We start from the raw sequence: 20,648 nt of genomic DNA on the forward strand, positions 1-20,648 counted from the left end.
CCTCCAGAGCTCCTGAGGCTTTAGGGGTGCAACACCACAGCCTGGCTTGTGGAGAGCTGGGCATCAGACCAAGGCTTTTCATGTGCTCATCAAGCACTCTCCTCACTGAGCCACCTCCAAAGCCCCAGCCCTGCCCCATTTTTTGTTTTTGTTAGTTAGATCACCCTGTTCCCTTTATTGTACACTGATCTCAAAGTTGCTCCAGGTGACCGGCAACTTCTTGGTTCTTCTGGGAATAATTTAAACCACTTCTTTCTCTTTTTGACATTCACCTCTATTGGACATTTCCTGCTATCTAGGGTAGCCTGTGTTAGACAACGAAATACTTAAATTAGAATTGTGTAGAATAATTAGTCATTTAGACATGTATATTAAAGTATAAATTTAATATCGCCTACAGTAGGTCGTTTGAAGTTTAGCTCTACTTGGGACTCAATGGAATTTATTTTTGAAACATTTTAAAATTTATAGTATTTTAATCATAGCATGTCTAAGAAACCATACATTATTTGAGAATTTCTAAAAATGTGATTATATAAAACAGAAAAAAACTAAATGCACAGAATATTTTGTAGTTGGAGTTAAATGGAATTTCTTGAACAAAAATAATAGTAAAAATACATCTTGATAGTACGGGATTCCTTATGAAATAAGAATTTATTGGTAATTCCATGGGAATGTGTGAAAAAGTGAATGTCACTGGGGTGGCGAGAGGTGTTTTGATGAAAGCCAGTGGAATATTCCTCAGAATTTCATTTATTTTTGAAAGAGAAGATTGTTACACAGTTAACATATTGCATGCCTGTCGGCCTCTTGTTCTAAAGTACTCTCCACACAAGAGTAATTTTCCTAATTAGAACTGTCACCGTGCTACCGCTGACAACTTCCAAACGTCTACAGGGAAATGAAGGTCTCTCTCTCTCTCTCTCTCTCTCTCTCTCTCTCTCTCTCTCTGTCTCTTTTCTCTGTGTGTGTTCATGACTAAGACTTTATTCTTAAGTAGCATATTACATTTTACTAGTTACATAGCTTCATTCTTGAGGATCGATAAGGGTCAGAGAAGAAATAAAATTCTAAGTGTAACGTTATTTAAGACTAAGCCTTTTATGTGTGATTATTAGAATCACTGCCTTTTGTTTTAAATGTTTTCTTTAAATACGGAGAAAATAATGAATTTTATAAAAATTATAATGAATTCCATTAATGCAAGCAATAGCAACAAAATACCCATTGCTAAAGACTCAAGTCAGTCTTTTTAAATGTTGGTTGATACTCCCTTTAATGCAAATGAAATCATAGTCTGATGTCTGGGAAGCTCAAAAGAAGTCATGAGTGATGCAGAATTATTCATAAAGTAAAAGTTCATGGATCACAATTCCATTGCATCAAAATCATCATAGAGTACATTTAAAAATAATGATCATGCCCAATCTTCTACCATGGGTTCTAATTGTTTTAACCAGAAAGAAAATAGATACTGGTGTTTTTCAATATCTCCCAGGTGATTCCAAAATTTAGGCAGGAATTAACAACTTATCTATTCTAGTACAACATAAATATAAAATATGTACTTTGGTAGGCATACCACCAGAACATGTCTTTCTGTTTCTAACTCTTACCCAGTTTCCAAATCACACTTGTCAGATGATAAAAGCTTAGCATAATAGATGGCCACTTGTCTTGCCTCTATCACTACACAATAAAGACTTAATGACAATTTTTTCTTGTCAGTGCTGATGTTTAAGTTTCTCACATAACAGGTATTTCTAATGGTTCTCTATTCTCAATTAGCTTAAATAAAGCTAATTATTTTTTTCAATGAAAAATATATGACTAATGAGATATAATTTTCATATAAAAATGTTACCCTGCTCAAAAGTTAAGCATCAAGAATTTCCTGAGAGCCTTTTGCAATGAGATTTTTTTTAAACATTTTATATGTTTTCTGATTGCAATATTAACCTATAATTTCGTAGCATGTAGACACTTAGCACTAGACTCAATTATAAGGAAGATAAAAGATAGCAGAGAAAGGAGAGAGAGAGAGAGAGAGAGAAGAGAGAAGAGAACAGAAGAGAAGAGGGAGGGAGAGAGAGAGGAATGGGGGCTGAAGGAAGAAAATCTGGAGAAGGTAGATCAATATTTAAATTATGATTAGGGCCCAGAGTAACCACTACAACTTTGAGAATGATATTTGCAGATTGTGACTCATGGGTTTGTGACAGAAAAAGAAGAAAGCAATACAAAATGGATGCCTAGTTGCAGATGATGTTTTGCTAATTTACGTTAGATTCAACTTGTATAGTTGCAGTTTGACAAAGTAGAAAAAATATTTAAAATATCTGATATAAAGATATTTTAAATTAAATAAATTGAATCTTAAATGTAACCCCTGAGACAGATGTTTAGGGAGAACACACATGACAGGCATTTGTACGAGATCTGTTTGGGGCTTGTATTGTGTTTTCTCCATTTTCTCATGTTAAAAAGACAACCGTTGAACTCATTTTTCTTTCATTCATATCATTAGATCTACCTGATTTGCACAATGTCCTTTGTATAAACCTGTCCAGACTGTACTTTTCCATAGCTTGTTTTTTTTATCACGGAGGAAAATTATCTTTTGTGACTATAATCATTTATTGTGCCCTTGTGTTTCATTTTCAAGCGGGGATGCTTATGCATTTAGGGTTCCATTATGTCAAGCTATGTAACCTTATAGGGCAGTTCTGCCTTCCATTTGTAGCAGGGGTAGAGACTTGCTATAAAACCTCTCTTCTCTTTACATGACTTCGTTTCATATTTTCAATAGTTAAAAATAATTCTTTTTTTATTTTTCAGAAAGACAGCACTTGCTTCTTATTATCAAGAAATCAAACATTACCAACAAAGCACAACTCGCAGAAGCCATCTGGGATTGCTCTTCACTGTGTTGTGAACGTATTCATAAGGACAACTTTTAGCAGGAACTATCCTAGGAATCATTTCTTCAGTAGGTCCGTATAGTTTTCTTACAAAATTTTATTAGCAAAAATCGCTAAGCATTTATGTACTATTTAATCTCCTAACTTTTCTTTTTCCACTCATGACAAGGCAGGATTGTAGATCTCTCTGTGACTGCTCTCTGATGTTGATTCCTTTCAAAATGCAAACTTTGACCAATGAAAGTTAATGTTGTTAAACTTTTAAACATAGTATAGACTTTTATTTTAAAACATAGAATAGACTTTTAAAATAATTAATTTAATTATAAGTAAATTCTAAAGCAGACAGTAACAACAATCAAGCCATCCAACTTAAGTCCCATTTATCTCTGCACTCTAGGACAGAGTATAGAGCTGCTCCAACCTTCGATAGTATGTTTGGAGTTTCAGAGTAGAGTTAGAAACCACCACCTGATTATATGAAGAAGACACAGAAATTCTTCATGAGTTATAGCATGAACTTATGCCAAGACAGAAAGGAAAATTAACTTGAAATTCTTGGAATGATAAAGCTATTAAAACATTCCAAAATGAAGCCGCTATTAAGGAAAATGTTTTAAGAAAAACACAGCCATTGGGCATGGTGGCACACACTTTCAAGCACAACATTTGGGTTCAAAGGCAGGCGGATCTCCCTGAGTTTGAGGTCAGCCTGCTCTATATAGCAAGTTTCAGGGCAGCCAGAACTACATAGAGAGACCCTGATTCCAACAAAGCAAAACAACAATCAAAAACAAAACCAAAAAAAAAAAAAAAAAAAAAAAGAAATGAAAAACAGCAACAGTGTAAATACCACATAAACATGTGAAGGCTCTAAATATACACACCCATTAAACAATGACTAAACTTTTCCAAAATACCTACAAGCTAAGTAGGTGGGTATAAAAGCAACAGTAAGGCAAAATGCCTAAAATATCTTGAAATAATATGAATAAGAGAATTATGATTCAGTTTTTTATGTATTTCCTTTGTAACACAGTGTATTAATGTACTAAATATAAATTTTCAATTAGATATCTCATTTAATATTTAAAATTATGCAAAATATAATGGGTAATTTCCCCATTATGATAACTGTGAATTTTTTCTTAAAAAGTTTTGTTGTTTCTGGAGAGTGTTTAAGTTACCAGATATTTATCTTTAAATTTCTCTAAAATTTGTATGCATTAGTAAGTAGCTTATTTTCATTGTTTTACAATTTACAATGCCTTCTCATTTTTAAAGGATTCATTCCTATGTTATTTCCGCAGAAAAAGTAAGCTACACTAGTTCATAAAACTCAATACTTTTAGAAATCGGACAAGTAGTCCCAGCCACTAAATATTTTCACAATTGTTTTAATTTAGGAGAATGTTTCAGGAAAGGGTTTCCATTACCAAGAAAAATATTTATCTAAAGTTTAGAAATTAATTTCTTACTTCAGTTCAATTCTGTATAACTCAAATTTAATGAAAGTTCATATATAATACGTGTAAGCAGAAAGAAAAACATGAAACTTACTCATTATCATATATCTGAAGTTTATCACTAAAAGAAATGCGTGCTGACAGTAACTAATAGCTATATAATATAAATAAATGTATCATATAATAATTTGCACAAGAGTAGATTTTAAGCACATGAAAATAGAAGATAGTTTTGTGATAATTTGCTTAACTGTACAAGTCATGATGTACATATCATCAAGGCAAGAATATCCAAAGATCATGCTATAGATCTGAAATGTGCACAATAAAAACAGCTCTACAAAAAAAGAATAGAACAATATTTCCCAAACACACACAAACTAATTTAGGAAAAAGCACAAGTCAGAGAGTGAAATGAAACCATCTCAGTCAACCGGAGAGGTGGTTTTGATGTAGGGCTTCACCATGTTCCTTTCTTACAGTGCAGTCAAGCTCCAAGTCTAATTCTGCATTTGTGTATTTCACATAATACAGACTGATTCATCTGCCTCACCAATGATTATTCTTGAAAACTGTACTTTGAACGGTTGTAGAACATTTCACCCCATAAGTCAGCTCCAGGTCAGTGCTGAACTTGCCATGAGGTCTCAAATCTTCAGTTGAAGTTAAATGAGGAAGCAGAATAGGCATAAGATCAAGATTTAGGGTTTGAATATTTATTTTAAGAAGTTTAAAAACTTTATGCTGAATTAAATCACTATCAGACATTTCAAGGATTAATCTGTGCAGATCATCATGAGAACTGAATGTTAATTTTCAGAGCACAATTTGTTTAATTTAAAATTTTTTTTTAATTTAATTTAATTTTTATTTTACAATACAATTCAGTTCTACATATCAGCCACGGATTCCCTTGTTCTCCCCCCAGCCCACCCCCCTCCCCTTCCCTCCAGTCTATCCTCCATTCCCACCTCCTCCAGGGCAAAGCCTCCCCCTAGGACTGAGATCAGCCTGGTAGACTCAGTTCAGGCAGGTCCAGTCCCCTCCTCCCAGGCCGAGCCAAGCGACCCTGCATAGGCCCCAGGTTCCAAACAGCCAACTCATGCAATGAGCACAGGACCCGGTCCCACTGTCTGGATGCCTCCCAAACAGATCAAGCCAATCAACTGTCTGACCCATTCAGAGGGCCTGATCTAGTTGGAGAACCCTCAGCCATTGGTTCACAGTTCATGTGTTTCCATTCGTTTGGCTATTTGTCCCTGTGCTTTAGCCAACCTTGGTCTCAACAATTCTTGCTCACATAAACCCTCCTCTTATTAGGAAGTAGTCTTGAATGCATTGGCACTGGAGATCACTTCCTAAATATAGCACCAGTAGCACAGACACTGAGAGAAACAATCAATCAATGGGACCTCTTGAAACTGAGAAGCTTTTGTAAAGCAAAGGATATGGTCAACAAGGCAAAGCGGCAGCCTACAGAATGGGAAAAGGTCTTCACCAACCCCACATCTGACAGAGGACTGATATCCAGAATATATAAGGAACTCAAGAAATTAGACATCAAAATGCCCAACAGTCCAATTAAGAAATGGGCTATAGAACTAAACAGAGAATTCTCAACAGAGGCAACTCAAATGGCTGAAAGACATTTAAGGAATTGCTCAACATCCCTAATCATCAGGGAAAGGCAAATCAAAACAACTCTGAGATACCACCTTACGCCTGTCAGAATGGCTAAGATCAAAAACACTGAAGACACCTTATGCTGGAGAGGATGTGGAGCTAGGGGAACTCTCCTCCACTGCTGGTCGGAATGCAAGCTTGTACAACCACTTTGGAAATCAATATGACACTTTCTTAGAAAATTGGGAATCCATCTCCCCCAAGATCCAGCTATACCACTCTTGGGCATATACCCAAGGAATGCTCAATCATACCACAAGAGCACTTGCTCAGCTATGTTCATATTAGCATTGTTTGTAATAGCCAGGACCGGGAAACAACCTAGATGCCCTTCAACTGAAGAATGGATAAATAAAATGTGGTACATATACACATTGGAATACTACTCAGCAGAGAAAAACAATGACAGCATGAGGTTTGCAGGCAAATGGATGGATCTAGAAAAAAATCATCCTGAGTGAGGTAACCCAGACTCAGAAAGACAAACATGGTATGTACTCACTCATAGGAGAATACTAGATGTGGAACAAGGATGAATGGACCGCTACTCACATCACCAGGGAGACTACCTGGAAAACAGGACCCCAAGAAAGACACGGGGATCACCCAATGACAGAGAAATGAATGAGATCTACATGAATAGCCTGGACATGAGTGGGGGTAATGAAGGGTGAGGGTTGAGGGAAAGAGAGCTTGGGGGAGTGGGAGATCCCAGCTGGATCAACAATTGAGAGGGAGAACAAGGAATAGAAGACCATGGTAAATGAAGACCACATGAGAATAGGAAGAAGCAATGTGCTAGAGAGGCCCACAGAAATCCACAAAGATACCCCCACAATAGACTGCTGGCAATGGTCGAGAGACAGCCCGAACTGACCTACTCTGATGATGGGATGGCCAAACACCCTAACTGTCATGCTAGAAACCCCATCCAATGACTGAGGGAACTGGATGCAGAGATCCACAGCTAGGCCCCGGGTGGAGCTCCAGGAGTTCAATTAAAATAGTTTTTATTGAACTATTTTAATATGTTTACTGGCTACTTTTAAATAATCCATTGATTACAAATGCATGAGTATTTGCTATTCTTCCTCCCCTAATAGTCAATAATTTAAAAATAATATTTTATTTGTTTTTGAAAATTGCATACATTTATAAGTGTATTTTGGTAATTTAATCCATTAATACTCACCTGCCTGACAAGATGTGCTCCCTGATGCCTAGTGGCATGGTAGTTGTACGGTGTTAAACTTTGTCAACTTGACACAAACTAGAGTCACCTTGAGAGAGGGAATCTCCATTAAGGAATGACTTCTACCAGACCAGCTTGTCGATCTGTCTCTGGAGCATATTCTTGGTTTCTAGAGATATAGAAAGGCTCAGCCCACTATGGGTGATACCATCCTTATTAAGCAGGTGCGCTTGGCTTGTAAGAAAGAGCTGAGCAAGCCAGAGGAAGCAAGTTTGTAAACAGTATTCCTCCATGTTTTCTTATTCAGATTCTTGCCTTGAGTCCCCCCTTTGGCTTGCCTTGATGATGGACTATAGCCTGTTAGCTGAATAAAGCTATCCACTCATAAATTACTTCTGGTCAATGTTTTATCACAGCAACAGAGAAGCAAATTCAGGCAGTAACCAACCACTTTCTGATTGGAACTTGGTCTACATTATTTCATGCCAAGTACTATAAACCTGGTCATCAACCACTTTTTTTCCCCCTTTTACTTAAATTCTTAGAATTGCTGGCCAGGAATTTGTCCTACTTTTTAATATAACATAACATACAGTTTTGTCTTTGACTTGTAAATCCTTTACACAACAAACGTACTTTTGTGGATATTTGATTTAAATGGCTAAGCTATTATATTTTCATTTGACACACACAAATTATACCCATAATACATTTTTTGTGGCAAAACATTTAGTATCATTTCTTTTGGGGTTTTGAGCTACCCATTATTTTATATAATGTACCCCAGGGGCAGTAGTGGGATGAAACTTGCTGTATCATTTTTTAAATAAAAGTTGCTATCGAACTGAGATAGTTTTAATTTCTAAATAACCAGATTTTTTTTGTTTTTATCCCTTATTCCTTTCTCCATACTTTGTATGTTCAAGCTGTCTCATCTAAATGTTTCATTGATACTGGCTTTAACATAAAAAATCGATTTTAGCTACATTTAGGAACATATATTTAAATAGAACAATTAACTCTATCAGAGTGAATTAACTCTTGATTGCAAATGTGAAAAACAGATTGATTTGAACAGAAAAGTAAGTTATTGACTGCTGGGAAGATGGCATAACCAGAATTTAAAACCAGGTATCATGAATCCTCCGTGGCATTCACATCACAGTGACATTGTCATATCCATCTTCTCCTCAGGGACTTGATGCATAAGGACTGTGAAAACTTGCTGAATTTCACGAATCACTATGCACATCTTTGTTATCAAAGTATCATGTCACAGACACATGCATAATAACTATGGTGCAGGGAGGGGGGAAAAAGGAGAAGAAGAAGAAAAAGAGGAGGAGGAGAAGGAGGAAGAGGAGGAGGAGGAAGAAGAAGAAGAAGAAAAAGAAGAAGAAGAAGAAGAAGAAAGAAGAAGAAGAAAATCATATTTACTAAAGAGCTTTAGAGCCTGAACGACCTTACCCAAATTAGCAAGATGGAACACATTACATTTAAACCTCATAAACACTTTATGTAATATGCAGTACCAAATGCCAAAATATTTTGTGAATTTTAAGTGGTAACACATTTGAAGGAATGAAAGGTCACTCTGTACTGACTAAAATGCTGGATTAAATGAAATTATAAAATAGGGATCATTAAGGGAGATTTCCAACTCGAGGGGTCGAGTGACATGCTACCAAGATAACTCCAGAATTCTGACAAGAGGATATAAATTGAAGAGGAATAGAAGTGAAATCTCTTCCCCTTTAAAACATCGTTTTGATCCTAAAGTCACTTCTGGCCACATTTCACAGTCTAACTGATGGTTGAATTCAATCAAGCTAACAGGATGCTTTTTCATTAAGTATAATCCTTTCCTGAAATTTAAACAAATTCTAAATTTCATTACAAAAATGTGAAAGTGTATAAATTTGAAAAGAAAATAAACACAATGTAAGTTCATAATTAGAATAATCAAAACAACATTGACCCGTTGGAAGTCCTATCTTTGTGTATGCATTTCTTTTAAATACTCCCTGATTATCTGGGGGAGGAGGAGACTCTTCATCTGGTCTTGATCGCACATTGGTGAGTAGGGGGGTTAGCTTTCTGGGTAGTTACCTACTGCAGTGCAACAACACCAAAACTCAAAGAAAGCTGTCACTCACTGGGATTCACACCATTGTTCAAATGGAACTCTCCACCATCTTCATACAATGGTCAGTATTCAAAAGCTCACAGCAAACCTGTTTTGAGTGTGAACGTGCCTGCTAAGAGAATTTTAAATAAGAAAGTGTGAAGTGCATTACCTCCCAGTCAAATTCTTAGTGCTGAAGACTAGAACAATTTTACTCTCTCTTAAAATTAAATGTGCTGAGTTTGATTTATTTGAAATCTGCCTGATTCAATAACTGTATAAATAATCGGAGTAAAAGGCAATTGGTGCTCTTTTACTATCAGGCCAAAATGATACTTTCTCCAAGTTTTTAAGTTCATGTCAAGTTAATTTCTCACACTCACTTGCTTTGGTTTCCAACTAAAATAATTCTAATGAAATGAGAGTTGGGGACCAGTTTTTTTCTGCCTTCCTTTTCAGTAGTTTCAATCTGCTTTGACATGACCCGAGTTTATCTTATTAGAGGACCATTAACAGAAAATAAAGTATATTCCATTAATGGCACTACTCAGTTAGTGATGTATGTCTTAGAATTCATAGCATACAGTCCTCAGTTAAACGCAAATTACTATAGTTTCTGTTTACTGGAGCTAAACAGACATTATAAAATTGGACAATACCCACATGATCACAGACAAAAAAAAGAATTTTCAATAACATTTTTTATTATAAATCTATTAGCACCTTGCATCTCATTTCATAGTTTTTACACATGTCATTATGTAGAGAATTGACAAACTGGCATTTTTTTCTGAACCAAAATCATTTAATGCTTGAAATTCTAGTTTAAAATATTCTTAGCATAAAAACAGAATGATGTTTAATCATTGCTATCAAACACTGATTTATTACTGATTGTTAAAAGTGTCTGATCTGGATGCAGAGATCCATGACTAGGCCCCAGGTGGATCTCTGGGAGTCCAATTAGCGAGAATGAGGAGGGTTTATATGAGAGAGAATTGTTGAGACCAAGGTCGGATAAAGCACAGAGACAAATAGCCAAACAAACGGAAACACATGAAATATGAACCAATGGCTGAGGGCTCACCAACTGGATCAGGCCCTCTGAGTGGGTGAGACAGTTGATTGGCCTGATCTGTTTGGGAGGCATCCAGGCAGTGGCACCGGGTCCTGTGCTCATTGCATGAGTCGGCTGTTTGAAACCTGGGGCCTATGCAGGGTCGCTTGGCTCGGCCTGGGAGGAGGGGACTGGACCTACCTGGACTGAGTCCACCAGGTTGATCTCAGTCTGTGGGGAAGGCTTTGCCCTGGAGGAGATTGGAATGGGGGGTGGGCTGGGGGGAAGGTGAGGGGGGCGGGAGGGGGGAGAACAAGGGAATCTGTGGCTGATATGTAGAACTGAATTGTATTGCAAAATAAAAATTAAAAAAAAAGTGTCTGTTTCAATTAAGATTCGGAGTTGTGTGTTGTCCCCCATGCACTGTTTCGGTATTTCATATCTGTGTTGTCACTTCTTCTGCAACGATCATTCTCTTCTCCCAGCTCCTTACTCCCCCTTCCTTTCCATCTTCCTTCCCCACCCGACCCCAGTCTCTTTCTGTCTCCTTTTCTTTCTCTCTCTCTCTCTCCTTCCTTCTTCCCTTCCTTCCCCCTCCCTCCTCTCCTTTCCTTCCTTCCCCTCTCCCTCCCTCCCTTCCTCTCCCTCTCTTCTTCCTTCCTTCCTTCCTCTTCCCTTCTTCTCCCCTCTTTTCTTATGAGAAAGGGTTTCATGTGGTCCCCTATACTGGCCCTGGACTTGTTATACATTTGAGACTGGTTTTGAACTCTCAGTCCTCCTGCCTCTACCTTCCAAATACTGGGATTATAGGCATGCTCCACCATTAACATCAAATTCAATAACATCTAGCATTTACTTAAGTACTCTAAAATTTTACTTATCCTTATGGACACTGAGTTCCACATAATTATTCCCAAATTCATTCCAAAGGAGGATCTGGAAATAAATTTGAATGACTAAGAAAACTGTGTAAGTCATATAATCATGTTGAAACTCAGTTTCTCCAGCTATCCATGGCACACTTGAACTGAACATTTGAGACTTTTTATGGCTCTCAAGTTTGTGATAGCTGTAAAACTGAGTTGTAGAAAATCTACAACTGTTTTGTGAGTTCCTTATACTTATTAGTCTATGACCGTCTCTTTTGCATGTGGCATTTTGAAATCAGGGACAATGTGAATGAAGGAAAAAAAAAGTTCTACAAAATGATATTTAGAAAAGTAGAATTTGTAATTAAAAGTGAATTCCTCTTTAAATTAGCTGGAAAAGCACCAAGCAACAACAAAAATCAAGGTGTTAGGATACAGTGTATCCAGTGGATTAATAGAGATACTAGATACAATCTCCAGGCGTTACAAAAGAGGTGTGTGTGGGGGACTTTGGAACAGTCCAATAGTGAACATTCTGTTTGAAACCATGTGTGTGAACATGCCTCAAGGAAAGGATGTGTGGCTCTGGGAAGGATAAAGTACATGAGACATAAGCCTTCTGGAAGAATCACCCTTATGGGTACTTGTAGGCGTAAGTTTTCTCCGGTCCCGCTCAGCCCCATGGTCCCATAGCTGCTTATAAAATAATCACTCAGAGGCTTAATATTATTTACAAACTGTATATGGCTTATGGCAGGCTTCTTGCTAGCTAGCTCTTATAACTTAACTCAACCCATAACTGTTAATTTATGTATCGCCACATGTTCCGTGACTTTACCTGCGTCCCATTACATGTTGTTCCTTGGATGGTGGTTTGGCCCCTCCCTTGCCTCTGCCTTTCTTCTTCCTGTCTCTCTCTTGGATTTCCTGCCTGGCTATAGCCTGACTCGCCATAGGCCAGAGTAGTTTCTTTGTTTACCAGTCATGGCAACACATATTCACAGCGTACAGAAAGACATCTCACAGCATGTACTAGAAATAGTAATTTCTATAGTATGTTTTACCTTAAGTACCATTAATGTTGACCCTATTTTTATTTGTGTGTGAAGAAGCTGATGCTATCTTTTGGGTTTTTTTTTTGTCCCTTAAAATCATTCCAGAGGGTGTCTGTTTACACAACTCTATACTCATCCTTAAATCTAGAAGATGCCAGCCTTTCTTGAGTCACCTAGAAATTATTTCAGGATCTTTCTGAATCATTTTTATACATTCATCTTGTTACTTCATCGCACATGTCAGGAAATCGCCTGACCAGATGCACATAGAAAATATTATACTGTTTTAGCACCATTATTTGAATTTCAAAGAAGAGGAAATGATCCTTAATTGTAGATTCAACTGTCCTTTGCAGGTGCAAAAAAGAAACTTTGGCTGCCTTGCTTAATAACCCATGCCAAGAGTTCAAAGGTGACTCAAAAGGAGAGTATAATTTAATAAATGACGGATTTATCTTTCTGTTGCCTAGAGAAGTTCATGAGTTTTTCAAAGAAAGGAACATTACATTACGATAACAAAAGGAGCTTCTATTAGCTAACTGCCAGACACCAGAGAGGTGTAAAGGTGTTTCTTTTTAAAGATATATCTGATTAATCTTTAGCTCTTGCCAAGAAAACAATTAAAGTTTGTTATTCTTCAAGGTCTAGATTTGGAAGCCAAGTGTGTCTGAAACGTGCCTGCCTCACATTTCTTTAAGACAGTGTAACTTCTGCAGAGAGAGAGAGGAGAGAGAGAGGGGTGGGGGAGGGTTTTTTTTTTTTTGCCAAAGGAAGAAAAATAAAGAAACAGGATTTCAATGGAACATGCTTGTTGGTTTCCTACCCTAGCTGAGGTTGAGGTTACTTCTTCTTTTGGCTGTTATACCAGGCCAAAAAAAAAAAAAAAAAAAAAAGCAATAAAATTTATATAGTGTACTTCTATGATTGATTGTATGCTGGTTTAAATTCTTGAATGTAGAGTTGTTTTCTTATCAGATTCTTCAATTTCAATGGCCTCATAATTGCTCTAACATTTCCACACATTTTTGAAAAATGGTATGAATTAGAAGATGGGTTCTTTTTTTGGTAAAATACTTCCCTTTTTTTCCGTCACTAACACGAACTGAGGTTCCTAGAGAAAAAAGGTACTCCCTTGTTAAGGATTCTAAGAGAGAGATTAGTAGGGACTTCCGGTACAGAGTTGGAATATTGCAAATCCGGAGTAAGAACTAGCTCGAGCTAACTTTAGGCTCCTTAGTATTTGTTCATTGCCTTCCTCTGTGTCTCACCTTAGACGAGTCTGACCTTGAGACAAACACTTTGGGATCTATTGACTTTCCAAACCACTCTGTAAGAACACAAACAGATAACACCTCAAGCCTATCACATTATCCTTGCTTGGTTGTCCTCGGCCTGCCTGATGTCTACCAGTGTCTTTGGAAAATGCCTTGATTTACAAATTAATTTCCTGACTATAAAATTCAAGTAGCCATTTCCATATCAGAACATGTCTTCCAGAGCAGTTTGTATTCATGTACTGGGCCACAGCCTTTTACATTGGGCTCTGCACAAACACATTTATTTTTCCCTTTGAGATGAGACCTGTGTTTTGTGTCCCCAGTAAAACAGAGTTGTCTTAGACTTAAAATAGAAAGGGGATTATTTTAAAAACAGAAACCAAGATAAGTAATACTTTTTTTTATTTTTGTCTAGTGACAGGGTTTTACGATACAGCCTAGACTAGCCTTAAACTTTCCACTTAATCCAGACAGACCTTGAATTCATAGTATTCCATCCTCTGCCTTCAGAGGGTCAGACATATAGGCATGAGCTACAATGATAAGCTAGGAAAACTTCTTTTTAAATCATGTGAGAGGCTAAAAAAATATAATTCTTGAGAAAATCAAAAAGTTACTTTTAGTTAAGGTCAATATCATGTTTGGAAAGCTAAAGTCTATATAGCTTGTGTTAATTTTTTAATATTGTATTAGCATGTGAGCATAAGATGCTATTATGTAGCAAATATATACAGATAAATTACATCTATATATACACACATGTGTATATACAAATATGTGTATATATAGATACACATATATAAAACCATCATAAAGTCTTTTTAATTTTGATTTGATTTCTGAACTACTTATTCACAAATTTTTCACTCTTTTTCTTTTGTTTTTTTATTTTTTATTTTTTGGTGAAAATAGTTGAATCTGAAGCTTGACACATGTGAAACAAGAAGTCTTGCACTCAGCTCCATCCCCAGCTCAAATATTCACCAGTTTCAATATCTCCTTATGAATGTACCGGTGCAGAAAACTACCCCGGGTTCTCAGGAACACAATGATCAGTCAACTTATAAATTATTATGAAGGAGATATTTTCATAATTTGAGTTTCTGCTGTATACGGAGACATAAGTGATTATTTTATGGTAATAAACATTTGTTGAAATAGGGCTGGAGAGATGGTTCCGTAGTAAGAACACACTGCTCTTGCAGAGGACCTGGGGTTGATTCTCACCACCACATCAGGCAGCTTGCAACTCTGTATAACTCTAGCTCAAGGGGATTCTATGTCCTCTTTTAACCTCCAAGGACACCTGTACTCATATCTGTTCATGCGCACATGCACATGTGAGCATGTGTGTGCATGCACACATAATTAAAATTAAACAAATCTTTAAAAAAATAAAAGATGTTATTGATCATGCACGTATTATTAAATGTTTTGCCAAGAATTCTGCATTTTTACAGTTGCTTTGTAAAACACTTTTATGATATATGTATGATTCTATTTATTTCACAGGTTAAATAATTTGCCCAAGGTATAAAGTTAGAATAAATCAGAGCTGGGTTTAGTTCTGACTGCTGGACTTAGATTTTCTAATACCACACCAGAAACACTACCAACTCAGTACTGTTGCCTCATTTCCTGTTTGAACACAGCTGCTTATGAAATTTTTTTTATGTTTCCTAAAATAAAGAAACTGCATACAACCAATTATCACATATTATAATCAATTAAAATGTGTTTTCATGAGATTTTCATACAACATAACTCAACTTCAGATTTTACTCTAATTTCTTTGATAACTGACCCTTTGGTTGGGTTTACACATGGAAAGAAACTGTGTGTGCTTTAAGAAAATGCTGAGGTACAAATCCCATACTTCAGACACTTCTAGCTTAAGGAATTTGAGAAAAATAGTACGTAAGTGTGATATTCAAGTCCAACAGTTTAAATGCTTTTTTCTCCCTTTCTTACACACATTCACTACTCTGGCTAGATAAGATACATTAGCCTGCACCAGGGGGTTCATAAACATACTGTTTATATTAAGTGTTTGGTGTTTGGCACTGCTGTTCTATGTAGCATCTGTGTTTACCTCAAATACTTAAAATTGCTGGCATAGCCATTTTGATAGACCCAGAAGTGCTGGAATGTATAAAAACAATGAACTTGCATGTGAAGGAGAAGACAGCTTTAGAATGGAGTTAGGAAAATGGAGTGCAAATTGGGAGAAGAGGTGTAGGGATCTGGGCGGGAGGGAAAGGTCAGGAGGTTGAGGGGAAGGAAGCCTTTGGAAGGCATGTTGGACATGACTGAAAACAGATGCCGGCAGCAGGCAGGGAGAGAGGATGACGGTTCTGAAGGATATCTATCCCTTAGAATAGAGCAACAGAAATCAAACAAACTTCTAAGTCCAGAGGGAAGGACTGAGGGTGGGGAAAAGCCCTTCTTACCCTGCACTAGAGAGAACAAGATTGAAGTCAAATCTTATGAATATGGGCCGCAGGGCCAGGCTGGGGTTCCTTATGAAGCAGCAAGGATATTAGTTCATGTCAGTGGCAGGGGCTACCAGAGTGCAATATAAAGAACCAGTTCTAGCAAGGATGTTAGTTCATGTCAATGGAAGGGGCTACCAGAGTGCAACATAAAGAAACATTTCATGGCTAGAGAGATGGCTCAGTGTCGAAGAGCACGGGCTGCTCTTCCAGATGACTTGGGTTCAATTCACAGCACTTACATGGTAGCTCACAACCATCTGTAAACTCGTTCCAGAGGATCTGACACTCTCACACAGACATGCATGCAGGCAATACACCAATACACATAAAATAAAAATAAATAATTAAAAAGAACCAACTCCCAATGTGCTGAAGGCTGAATGAGTACTTAATGTTGCATTTGATATGACTTAATTGCTCATCACCTAGTTTTCTGGGAATAGAAATGTGTGAGAAACAGGACAGAAAACATAAAAAGCTTGATTGGGTGACTCAAATTTATGTTTGTGATGTCAGGAATCTAAGTAGACTTCTGTCTCCATATATATATATATATATATATATATATATATATATATATATATATATACTTTCAATATAATACTAAGGGAAAATACTTAGAAAAATCATTTTTGAAGCATCAGGGGCAATATTTCCTGTAGGAAATATTGTAAAGCTGTCTCATAGATATTTCAGTTTTTATATTTTAAAATAGAAGCTATTTGCTGGGCACTCTGGTGTAAGACAGGAGGGAATCTAAGACTGCTGGGAGGCTGAAGCAAGATGATCCCACGAACCCAGGCTTTTGGGGCTATTATGAGCAATGTAGTGAGACCATGTCTCTAACACTAATTCATACTGTTACTAATATAAATAAGTAAATTATAATTGGTAAGGAAGATAACAAAAATTAGATTTAATTCCATTCATACTTTTTTTTTTTTCCTGGAATAGTTGGTACAAATATTATATTTTAAAAAAATCACTGAGATCAAATAAAAATATTTTGAATCATGGAATCAAGGATACAAAAGAATTATTCTCTTAAATGGAAAATCTTGTAAAATGTTTTAACCTAGTGAAAATTTAGTCAAAGACATTAATACTGGTTTATTTTAGGAAGTAAATGAAGCCTTTCTTTCTGATCAGCAAATGTTATATAATACTTAAACTATAAAAATAGCAGAAAATGATGTTACTGGTCATGACGGTATTTGGGTTTGCTGTCATAATAAGAAAATGGCATCCTACATTTGCAAAAAGGAAACTAATATTGCTAACTATTTGTCAAATATGACAATTCAAAATATAATATTTCTTTCTTATCTCTAGAAGATTAACATTTGGCCGTTGTCATGTACACTGATATGGAAATGTTATGTGGATGCATTAGCTATTTTAATGCATTTGGAAGAAAATCTGTGTTACTGAAATCTAATCATTCTAGATTCAGACAGCTGAGGGTGTTCTGTTAAGTGGAAAACATGAATCAAATAAAATGAAGGCAATGTGTAACCTACCAAATTATCCTCTGCAGCCTCCCTTCATGATTTTGTATAAGCAAAATATCTTTAATTAGACATGCGGTGTAATCAACAAGTCTGCAAATGTGCCATGGTTTTCCAAGGCTCTTCTGTTTGTTTGCACAGCTGCTTTCTAGACAACTGTGTCTCACATAACATTCAAAGTATTGTCACTACTCATTTATACCTAGGGACCATTTCTATAAAGAAAGCCCTTGGCAGAAATGTTTGATCTATGGAAACTTGACACTTCATTCATTATCATTGATAAAATCAATGTTTGTGTAGTCACACATTCAGCATACTATTACATTGTGACTTGGTTAACAGGGAAAGGACAATGTTCTAGTTTTTGTTGTTGTTTCTGTCAACTTGACACAAGCTAGAGTTATCTGAGAACAGGGAACAATTGAGAAAATGCCTCTATAAGATCAGCCTACTGTAGGGTAGTTTATAGATCATTTTTTTAAAATCAGTGACTAATGTGGGAGTGCCCAGCCCATGGTGGGTGGTACCTCCCTTGGGCAGGTGGTCATAGGGTATATAAAAAGTCAGACTGAACAAGGCAGGGGGAGCAAGCCAGTAAGTACTCCTCCATGGCTTCTGCTCCAGTTCCTGAGCCCAGGTTCCTACCCTGCTTGAGTTGTTGCCCTTATGTCCTGTGATGATTGTCTATGATATAGAACTATAAACTGAAATAAACTCTTTCTTTTCTTTCTTTCTTTTTTTTTGGTTTTTCTTTTTTTTCATTTTTATTTATTATTTTTTTTCTATTATCAGCTTGATATAGTATAATTTTTTCCCCCCGAATGCCGTTTTTTGAAGGAGGGAGGAGGTCTTAAATATAGGCTTACAGCACAATGGGAGAACCCTGGAGGGCAGAAGTTCAATATTGATGTTTTATAATCTTGCGTCTAAGCTGTTAATGCCCATTATGCAGGATACACAGACAAGGATCTTTCCTTAAGCATTCAGGAGGGTGGAACCCGGCAGGAAATTAGCATAAGGAGGATATCAAGGTCAAGGTCAGCAAGCATGGCAACAGTTACCCAAAATGGCGGCCAGGGCCCTACAGGTCTCCCTTTTACTAAAAAATGAGCTTCTGACTTAGGTTGTGTGGGACATCAGCAGGACTTTTGTTGGTCTTTTCTGTGTCAAACACACAGATTGTAAGCCCAGTGCCACTTTGAGATCTTTGGCAGCAGTTAACTCTGCAGCTCACACATGATTGAGCCTGTATGATAATGAGTATTCAAAGACTGGTAATGCCTGGGGGGTGCTCACCAACCTAAGACAGAGCGCCTGTGTGGCCTGGGCAGGCGTCTCTGTGACAGGTAAACTCTTTCTTTCTTACGCTGCTTTTGGCCTCAGTATTTTGTAACAGCAATAGAAATCTAACCCCAGCCAGGCGGTGGTGGCGCATGCCTTTAATCCCAGCACTTGGGAGGCAGAGGCAGGCAAATCTCTGTGAGTTCAAGGCCATCCTGGTCTACAAAGTGAGTTCCAGGAAAGGCGCAAAACTACACAGAGAAACCCTGTCTAGAAAAAACCAAAAAAAAAAAAGAAAGAAAGAAAGAAAGAAATCTAACCTCAAACAAACTATTCACGCAAATTTACATCTACAACTTTTAGTGTATAATATTCCAGAACAAAATGTGCTTTGATCATTTGTTAGAAACATATTATAAAGCAATCAAATCATGATATCTTAAATCTTCATCTCAAGGGCTTTATTGAGCCCAAAACAATATTGAGAAGCCAATGTGTTGTAAAGTTACTGAACAATTATGTAATTGATGGCAAACATATGCATTCTGAATAAAATGCATTGAAGTCAATTATTATACATCACAACATGTAGGGATTAGTAAGACACCATTATATTGGGTCCCACTTAGGGAGCTTGTAGTTTAACTTTCAATATTTGCTTTAACTTTTGCAACAATTATCTGCTGAAGTATGGGTTAATAAAAATGATTAGGAATTAACAGCAAAGATATATAGCTAACTAAAATTTGGCCTGTATTCAATATATGAATATTAAAACAAGAGATAATTTGTGGGAGGCAGAGAAGATTGAGTATTTAAAATATTCTTCAACTGTGAGTCATAATCTCATATCCCTGTAACTGAATACTAATGCCACAAAAGTTTATCGGTAGTAAAATTTACTTTAAATTATGTGTATGCACATTTTTTTTGGTGTGTGTGGGCATGTGTGCATGAGTGCAGGTGTGTATGTATGTGTGTGTGTGTGTACATGAGTGCATGTATCTGTGGATTCAGGATCTGATTCCCCTGTCACAGAGTTGTAGGCACCTAGGAGCTGCCTAATGTGGGTGCTGGGAACAGAACTGCTGTTTTCCCAAGGGTAGTACATGCTCTTTATTGCTAATCAGTCTCTCCAATCCAGGAAAACACTTCCAAAAGTGCAAAATCAAACATAGGAAATCTGAGGTATATCTAGCAGTACCCCTATTACATCATGTGACATCATGGGAGCCATGGTTCTGTGTGCATGACATCACATCACAGTGGTATGAGGGGAAAACATCAACTCACAAAGACATGAACATTGGAATATCATCAATCCTCTCTTTAGCAACTCTCAAATCCAAAAATGTAAAGAATGGTCTATTTCAAGAGCTGAAAGTAAACAACAACAACAACAAAAGCCCCAAACCTGCCAACAAGATGCTCTATCCAGTCAAGCTGTCTTTTAAAAATGATGAACAAAGAAGCACATGTCAGGAAAAGGAATTTTAAGACCAATAACTCAACACTACAGAAAATACTTGAAGAAATAATATACACACAGAAGAAATAAAGACAGCTTCAACTATGAGAATATAGGGAAAATAAATTTCATGAAGGGATAAATGAGCAAAGAAAGATGAAGAAGAAATCTTTCATGTCAAAGAAGCAGTGTGTCTGCTTGTCTCTTATTCTAACAGAGAGTAAGACCAGCAATAATTCAACTGT

General features: G+C 36.8%; 1 protein-coding gene across 6 annotated transcripts in view; it reads left to right on the plus strand.

Annotated features, from left to right (window-relative positions):
* The window catches only part of Csnka2ip (casein kinase 2 subunit alpha' interacting protein), a 94,734-nt gene that overhangs the window by 62,722 nt on the left and 11,364 nt on the right, over positions 1–20,648 (plus strand). For 5 of the 6 annotated variants that reach the window (XR_009382213.1, XM_059276784.1, XM_059276782.1 and 2 more), the window contains one exon: positions 2,842–2,996. The exons of the other annotated variant lie outside the window; for it this stretch is intronic. The gene's annotated coding sequence lies outside the window, so the exon portion shown is untranslated. The remainder of the gene's footprint in view (positions 1–2,841; positions 2,997–20,648) is intronic. 6 annotated transcript variants of the gene reach the window in all.

This window comes from Peromyscus eremicus, chromosome 12 (assembly GCF_949786415.1).
Source record: "Peromyscus eremicus chromosome 12, PerEre_H2_v1, whole genome shotgun sequence".
Taxonomy (NCBI): Eukaryota; Metazoa; Chordata; class Mammalia; order Rodentia; family Cricetidae; genus Peromyscus; species Peromyscus eremicus.